Below are 9,851 nucleotides of genomic sequence, written 5' to 3'. Positions count from 1 at the left end.
GTGAAATTTCTTCTTGCTTCTCTATTGCAATTTCAAACAGCAGTGACGAGTAATGTTGTGTGCACCTACCAAGTAGACTACTTGGATCGAAATCAGAGTGGGAAAATAGAAGCCGGCCTACTTTTGTAACATTTTCATTTTGCGTTACATGATTTGTTGTGATTTCGATGAAAATTGAAAACAAGTGATGTGTTTCTGTTTTAGAAATATAAAATTGAACTTTGACAAGTTGGAGCTATGGGAGATCAAACTTTATGGTGAAAAACAGGAGAAACTGACTGCAGCCCAGGTCCTACCAATAACTCGAACTAGCACAGGAAAGCTTCCACCAACCCGTAACATCACATCGTCATCTGGCGATTTGTCGAACTCATCAACACCGACCAGCAATGGTAATAGTGCCCCAGGTTCCAGTTTGGCGAACAAATCGGCCATAATCTGTAGTAAGGCCTCGAGGGAGGAAATAAACTAACAAATGGTACAACAACTTCGGCTAGAGAGGGCAGCACACAATCAAAAGCGTGCGATGGAACTCAAACAGCAACAAGGTAATCGGAACCGGAAAAAATGGCCTTTGAGTCGACTGGTTAATCGTTATAATTTTACTCCGAATAGATGGTGCAAACCCACCGAAACAGTCCATTGTTCAGCGTTGTATTATTGTGAAAGAACCGGACGGTACAACGAAGATTATTCAACAGAACATAACTCAATCTTCACGGTCTGCTTCTGCATCAACTTCCCAGCCGAACCAAAGGCAGCAATCTCCCGCGCCCGCCAAACCAGATGGTCCACAAAAAGTGCAAATCATTCGTGATGGGAAGGATGGGAAGGTTAGTGTTCGTGGTCTGAACCCTGGGCAACAACTGATTCAAACGCCTGACAGAAAGCTACATGTTCTAAGTGCAGCCTCTGGTATGTTTGATAGTGGTGCGCTATGATTCCTAGATCTAAGTTATTTTTTAATTTACAGGATCAAACTCAACAGCGGGCAAGCAAGCAATTGCCGCTAACATATATCACGAAAGTGGCCACCAGTGGTGGTAGTACAAGTGGTGCAACGGCTTTTTTGTCGGCCCCCAGTGACTACCACATCTACGGTTCAGTCACCGCCGTCACAAACGTCGGTACAGCAGACAGTTGCATCAACGGCGACAGCGACGGCTATTCGTAGGGATATATTTTTCCTGTATATCGAGCTTCTTTTCACATCTAGTTTTATTCCAACTACTAGCTGACGCGACGAACTTCGTCCCGCCCAAAATAGATTTTTTGATTTGAATACTTTCAAACATCCACGTTTTCTTACTAAGTGAACGTTGAGTGCAATCACTGAACTCTTCATTGATTGATTACCCTTTGACCCTTTACAATTTCCTTTTACTATAAATTGTTTAGTACTTCTACAAAAATATATATAAAGTTATTTTCAGACACAATTCTCGCTCAAGATTCTTCAAGCATTTGGAAATAACATGTTTCTCCGTTGCATGAAATACATGTTTGATACAGAGAATATTACAGAATAAAGACTGCTCAAATCGGACCATTCCTTCCTCGGGTTTAGGGCAAACCAACACATTTGGCCTTCCATTTTTGTTTATATAGATAGAAGATACAGGAATGCGTTATTCCATCTGAAAATCCTTTTCATCTTTCGAACAAAAAACAATTTCGTTAGCACCAACATCAAATGGACTAGCAACGCTTAGTTAATTGTATAACATATGGGAATTCAATTTTCCGAATTTTCCGATTTTTCTCTCCGCTATATTGATCTACGGGAAGAGACGAATACAACGAAATATAGATGACTGAAATTGAACCATTCCTTCCTCGGGTTTTGCGCTTACCAACACATTTGGCCTTCCATTTTTATTTATAGATATATGATATGAAAATGCGTTATTTCGCCTGAAAATGCATTCCCACTTACGAACAAAGATCAATTTCGATATCGCAAATATTGAATGGACTAACAACGCTTATGATGATGTAATTTTCGAACATGTGGGAATTCATTTTTCCGAATTTTCCGACCTTCCTTTAGGATTTTCCGAAAATTTTCCGATTTTTCTCTACACTATATTGATCTACGGGAAGAGACGAATACAACAAAATACAGGAGGCTAAAATCGGACCATCCCTTCTTCGGGTTTTCCGCTTATCAACAGATTTTGCCTTACATTTTTATTTATATAGATTGGGGATCAGTAAGCGCCATTCGTTTTTAGAATTATCCTTCCATAAAACATACCACCAACACTTGTCACTAAACTTCCTGCTAAAAGACGTGCTCTTGGCCACTCCTTCTGCTTGAATTTAGTATCATTAGATAGCAAGTGGAATGTGTTTTGAGATCCCAAAGGTAGTGATCACTTATCCATCAAGATTTGTATCCAAATTTGTATTTGTAGTTGTATTGTTCGGACTGTTTACTACTGACGAACATTTATGATCTGAGCATCACATCGCTCTGGTTTTCAGTGTCCGAAACGAGTGGCTGATGACGAGTGCAGTTTTGCTTTACACCGGTCTCCCGTCTCGCCTGCAAAGACGCACTCGGAGAGTTAATTTTACATTCGGTAACATTCGGGTTGTGGCGAGCTAAACTGAGCGGAGAGGCGAGATACTGCGAATCGTATACTGTAGAAACACTTGCCTCCGTGGAGCAAATTACTGCTGCGATTTGCACACAAACCGAGTGGAAAGAGTCTTTCGTTTCTTCTATCTAGATCCTTTGATGCGATCTATTAATAGACTCAGAGTAATCAAGAGAACATCATTCTGTTGGGAAGGGAGAGGAGTAATAGTTGATCGCAACTTGTACTTGTGCAGTTTGCGATTAATCATGGATCGAATCATGGTCGCATAATTTCCATCCTTGCTTCAATTCTATTTATCATTCTTCTTGCATGTATCCAAACTGCCAGCATTTCACTGTTTTGCTGCAGGGATGTAAGTCCGTGTTTATACACTGAGAAATTTAGTGGGGGTTTGTCGCAGTAGTTGCGACACATTGATTAGAAATAAAACCAACAATATATTTATGTGGACATCACTGATCTAGCCATCAATTCCGGAGATGGTTAATCAATTCTTCTATGGAGGAACCTAAACTATTTTCTCGTTTGGTCCATGAATGCGCACTTCGCGCTCAAACGAAACCCATCCCAGAATCCATTATTCGTCGAAGGGCTCCTAAACCTAAACCATGGCGGAATGAAAAGAGAGTCTAGCTTTATGTTGAAAAATCGTATGCACTTAAAGCCTCCCGGAAACATGGAGTCATCGTCAATTTTAAAATTTTCCTAACACTTGTCTAAGTCTAAGTTTGAAATTTTTTTAAAGGGAGTTCGATTGCATCAGTGAAAAAATAGTAACAACTCGGTTTTAGAATATACATTAAATTAGTTTATTGTAAATTAATTAATTTTATTTTATTTTACAACAAAAATTGTTAAAAAAAATATTAAAGCTAAATCGTGACTTGGCCCCATCTCTATGAATTTCCTCGGTTTGATCTATCACCTATGGGAAATAAAACATATTAACACAAATTTGTATTTTTTTAATTTGGAAAATGAACTCACGTCACTCCTTGTGTCACCTACTCATAGCCATTTCTCAGTGTTGTAGGCTAGCAAGTCAGGCCAAGGCCAGAAGATTCCCCTCGATAGCTCTCATGTATTTGATGCAATGTAAGAAAGAAAAAAATATTAATAATATCTACAGCGGAAAACAATAGAACAATCAAATAATAGAAAAATCAGTAGTGTAAAAAAATAACAACTCTGAAACTCAAAGTAACATAAGAAAATCCAACAGAATACGGAAAACAATAACGGTATAAATAAAATAAATCTAAATACTACTGAGAAACATCCAAATATTACAGAAAAACTAAAACATCAAAAATATATCAAACAAAACTCACAGCATAACAATAAATTCTACAACACGGAATAGTACAACGCAACTAAACTCAACAAAACAAATGAAGACAACAACAGAACAAATGCAATAAATACAACGGAACAACTTGAAATAACAAAATTTGAAGATAACAAACAAAAACACTGAACGCTTCCTAATTACGTGTATAATAAAAGATTTAAATAAAGAGCGACTGCGCCACTTCTCCTGCAACAACTAGTAGCATTTTAAAACAACAATACTTAAAAAGTCTTACCCCTTTCGCTGCTGTTTTAAGCCGTTGATTCTCCTGCCGCAATCTGGTGTTTTCCGCCATCATTTTTTGAAGCTCCGATTCAGCCTTCATCTTCCGAAAATATATCTCGTCGACCTCGGAAATGTCTATCGGCTCCCAGTCGTACACGTCATCTCCAGTATCCTCGATGTCATCATGGAACAGCGGCGGAAAATCTTCGTCCTCGATCATGCCCTCTTCAGGATATATCTCGTTCTTGGTTGGAATTGTCTGTAAGAAAATAAGATTTCATTAGCGCTGCTACGCACTCTAACACGATTTTACTCACCTTGGGTGGAAAACGAACTTTCCCTCCCGATTCCGCTCTACCTCCATTTGCTTGGGTGGCCCGATAGCCTCTCGGAACCCTCAAGCCAGTCGGAATCCGGGATGTAACGTTCGTTCGGTTCATCTTGGTGCTGAGTGAAATTTCTTCTTGCTTCTCTATTGCAATTTCAAACAGCAGTGACGAGTAATGTTGTGTGCACCTACCAAGTAGACTACTTGGATCGAAATCAGAGTGGGAAAATAGAAGCCGGCCTACTTTTGTAACATTTTCATTTTGACATACAGTGCATGTATTGCGTTACATGATTTGTTGTGATTTCGATGAAAATTGAAAACAAGTGATGTGTTTCTGTTTTAGAAATATAAAATTGAACTTTGACAAGTTGGAGCTATGGGAGATCAAACTTTATGGTGAAAAACAGGAAGTGGGTTATATCTATGGTATAACCGCAAGGGTGACGTAGGACTATCGTTGATTTGGAGATCATTTGTTTGAAGTTGAATCTAAATCCATTCTGAATGAATGAATAAATGAATATTTGGGAGACTTCGAAAACGAGAGCGTTACGTTGGAGGCACAAGGTTTTATGCATCCAATATTGGATACGGAAATATCCTACTGATGGGGAAGAATAATCTTCAGAAGCTATCCTGTTAATTGCGATTGATTGAAAAACCACAAAACCAAATGTATTTGGTCACAGTGTTACATGGATAGAAAACATTCAAATAAACTCTTTCACATGAATGTATTTTTAAATTCCCAGAGGAACTGGCAGATTATTTTCCGGAACTTTCTCGATGCTGAATGGCATCCAAACGGAAAGAATTCCGTGCGTGTATGTGTGTGTAGCGATGTCTTCCCGGGGAACCGTTTGTGGCATCACTCTCCTCCTGATGGATTCCCTTCTGGCCTAGGGTGCACAAACAGGCTCTTGGTGACACCGTTCATCAGCGCTTTCATGATAAACGAAGAGCTTCACCACAACAGCGACAACATGCTCCAATCGCTGTTCAATTAGAACTGAGTGGATTTCCGAGCGGCGCTCGCTTATATACCGATTGGTGATTTCAATAGCCTGTTTTGAAAGCAATTTTAAGACTATTGAAACAAGTTTTTGGATCAAAAAGTAACAAGTATAGAACGCGTAGATATTTTATCTTTCGAATGAAGTGTTTATCATTCCATTTCGTTCAGTTGTTTAGGAGCTATTAACGCTCAAAATCTCGGTCTCCGGCGTAACGCTTTCGTTTTCGAAACTTTGATTTTACACCCCGGTATAGAAATGAAAGACGTAGTCCTACGTCAAAACAGGAGAAACTGACTGCAGCCCAGGTCCTACCAATAACTCGAACTAGCACAGGAAAGCTTCCACCAACCCGTAACATCACATCGTCATCTGGCGATTTGTCGAACTCATCAACACCGACCAGCAATGGTAATAGTGCCCCAGGTTCCAGTTTGGCGAACAAATCGGCCATAATCTCTAGTAAGGCCTCGAGGGAGGAAATAAACTAACAAATGGTACAACAACTTCGGCTAGAGAGGGCAGCACACAATCAAAAGCGTGCGATGGAACTCAAACAGCAACAAGGTAATCGGAACCGGAAAAAATGGCCTTTGAGTCGACTGGTTAATCGTTATAATTTTACTCCGAATAGATGGTGCAAACCCACCGAAACAGTCCATTGTTCAGCGTTGTATTATTGTGAAAGAACCGGACGGTACAACGAAGATTATTCAACAGAACATAACTCAATCTTCACGGTCTGCTTCTGCATCAACTTCCCAGCCGAACCAAAGGCAGCAATCTCCCGCGCCCGCCAAACCAGATGGTCCACAAAAAGTGCAAATCATTCGTGATGGGAAGGATGGGAAGGTTAGTGTTCGTGGTCTGAACCCTGGGCAACAACTGATTCAAACGCCTGACAGAAAGCTACATGTTCTAAGTGCAGCCTCTGGTATGTTTGATAGTGGTGCGCTATGATTCCTAGATCTAAGTTATTTTTTAATTTACAGGATCAAACTCAACAGCGGGCAAGCAAGCAATTGCCGCTAACATATATCATGAAAGTGGCCACCAGTGGTGGTAGTACAAGTGGTGCAACGGCTTTTTTGTCGGTCCCCAGTGACTACCACATCTACGGTTCAGTCACCGCCGTCACAAACGTCGGTACAGCAGACAGTTGCATCAACGGCGACAGCGACGGCTATTCGTAGGGATATATTTTTCCTGTATATCGAGCTTCTTTTCACATCCAGTTTTATTCCAACTACTAGCTGACGCGACGAACTTCGTCCCGCCCAAAATAGATTTTTTGATTTGAATACTTTCAAACATCCACGTTTTCTTACTAAGTGAATGTTGAGTGCAATCACTGAACTCTTCATTGATTGATTACCCTTTGACCCTTTACAATTTCCTTTTACTATAAATTGTTTAGTACTTCTACAAAAATATATATAAAGTTATTTTCAGACACAATTCTCGCTCAAGATTCTTCAAGCATTTGGAAATAACATGTTTCTCCGTTGCATGAAATACATGTTTGATACAGAGAATATTACAGAATAAAGACTGCTCAAATCGGACCATTCCTTCCTCGGGTTTAGGGCACACCAACACATTTGGCCTTCCATTTTTGTTTATATAGATAGAAGATACAGGAATGCGTTATTCCATCTGAAAATCCTTTTCATCTTTCGAACAAAAAACAATTTCGTTAGCACCAACATCAAATGGACTAGCAACGCTTAGTTAATTGTATAACATATGGGAATTCAATTTTCCGAATTTTCCGATTTTTCTCTCCGCTATATTGATCTACGGGAAGAGACGAATACAACGAAATATAGATGACTGAAATTGAACCATTCCTTCCTCGGGTTTTGCGCTTACCAACACATTTGGCCTTCCATTTTTATTTATAGATATATGATATGAGAATGCGTTATTTCGCCTGAAAATGCATTCCCACTTACGAACAAAGATCAATTTCGATATCGCAAATATTGAATGGACTAACAACGCTTATGATGATGTAATTTTCGAACATGTGGGAATTCATTTTTCCGAATTTTCCGACCTTCCTTTAGGATTTTCCGAAAATTTTCCGATTTTTCTCTACACTATATTGATCTACGGGAAGAGACGAATACAACAAAATACAGGAGGCTAAAATCGGACCATCCCTTCTTCGGGTTTTCTGCTTATCAACAGATTTTGCCTTACATTTTTATTTATATAGATTGGGGATCAGTAAGCGCCATTCGTTTTTAGAACTATCCTTCCATAAAACATAACACCAACACTTGTCACTAAACTTCCTGCTAAAAGACGTGCTCTTGGCCACTCCCTCTGCTTGAATTTAGTATCATTAGATAGCAAGTGGAATGTGTTTTGAGATCCCAAAGGTAGTGATCACTTATCCATCAAGATTTGTATCCAAATTTGTATTTGTAGTTGTATTGTTCGGACTGTTTACTACTGACGAACATTTATGATCTGAGCATCACATCGCTCTGGTTTTCAGTGTCCGAAACGAGTGGCTGATGACGAGTGCAGTTTTGCTTTACACCGGTCTCCCGTCTCGCCTGCAAAGACGCACTCGGAGAGTTAATTTTACATTCGGTAACATTCGGGTTGTGGCGAGCTAAACTGAGCGGAGAGGCGAGATACTGCGAATCGTATACTGTAGAAACACTTGCCTCCGTGGAGCAAATTACTGCTGCGATTTGCACACAAACCGAGTGGAAAGAGTCTTTCGTTTCTTCTATCTAGATCCTTTGATGCGATCTATTAATAGACTCAGAGTAATCAAGAGAACATCATTCTGTTGGGAAGGGAGAGGAGTAATAGTTGATCGCAACTTGTACTTGTGCAGTTTGCGATTAATCATGGATCGAATCATGGTCGCATAATTTCCATCCTTGCTTCAATTCTATTTATCATTCTTCTTGCATGTATCCAAACTGCCAGCATTTCACTGTTTTGCTGCAGGGATGTAAGTCCGTGTTTATACACTGAGAAATTTAGTGGGGGTTTGTCGCAGTAGTTGCGACACATTGATTAGAAATAAAACCAACAATATATTTATGTGGACATCACTGATCTAGCCATCAATTCCGGAGATGGTTAATCAATTCTTCTATGGAGGAACCTAAACTATTTTCTCGTTTGGTCCATGAATGCGCACTTCGCGCTCAAACGAAACCCATCCCAGAATCCATTATTCGTCGAAGGGCTCCTAAACCTAAACCATGGCGGAATGAAAAGAGAGTCTAGCTTTATGTTGAAAAATCGTATGCACTTAAAGCCTCCCGGAAACATGGAGTCATCGTCAATTTTAAAATTTTCCTAACACTTGTCTAAGTCTAAGTTTGAAATTTTTTTAAAGGGAGTTCGATTGCATCAGTGAAAAAATAGTAACAACTCGGTTTTAGAATATACATTAAATTAGTTTATTGTAAATTAATTAATTTTATTTTATTTTACAACAAAAATTGTTAAAAAAAATATTAAAGCTAAATCGTGACTTGGCCCCATCTCTATGAATTTCCTCGGTTTGATCTATCACCTATGGGAAATAAAACATATTAACACAAATTTGTATTTTTTTAATTTGGAAAATGAACTCACGTCACTCCTTGTGTCACCTACTCATAGCCATTTCTCAGTGTTGTAGGCTAGCAAGTCAGGCCAAGGCCAGAAGATTCCCCTCGATAGCTCTCATGTATTTGATGCAATGTAAGAAAGAAAAAAATATTAATAATATCTACAGCGGAAAACAATAGAACAATCAAATAATAGAAAAATCAGTAGTGTAAAAAAATAACAACTCTGAAACTCAAAGTAACATAAGAAAATCCAACAGAATACGGAAAACAATAACGGTATAAATAAAATAAATCTAAATACTACTGAGAAACATCCAAATATTACAGAAAAACTAAAACATCAAAAATATATCAAACAAAACTCACAGCATAACAATAAATTCTACAACACGGAATAGTACAACGCAACTAAACTCAACAAAACAAATGAAGACAACAACAGAACAAATGCAATAAATACAACGGAACAACTTGAAATAACAAAATTTGAAGATAACAAACAAAAACACTGAACGCTTCCTAATTACGTGTATAATAAAAGATTTAAATAAAGAGCGACTGCGCCACTTCTCCTGCAACAACTAGTAGCATTTTAAAACAACAATACTTAAAAAGTCTTACCCCTTTCGCTGCTGTTTTAAGCCGTTGATTCTCCTGCCGCAATCTGGTGTTTTCCGCCATCATTTTTTGAAGCTCCGATTCAGCCTTCATCTTCCGAAAATATATCTCGTCGAC

Source organism: Toxorhynchites rutilus, unplaced genomic scaffold (assembly GCF_029784135.1).
Source record: "Toxorhynchites rutilus septentrionalis strain SRP unplaced genomic scaffold, ASM2978413v1 HiC_scaffold_8, whole genome shotgun sequence".
NCBI lineage: Eukaryota > Metazoa > Arthropoda > Insecta > Diptera > Culicidae > Toxorhynchites > Toxorhynchites rutilus.
The sequence above is the reverse complement of the archived record's forward strand: the minus strand, read 5'-3'. Positions refer to the sequence as shown.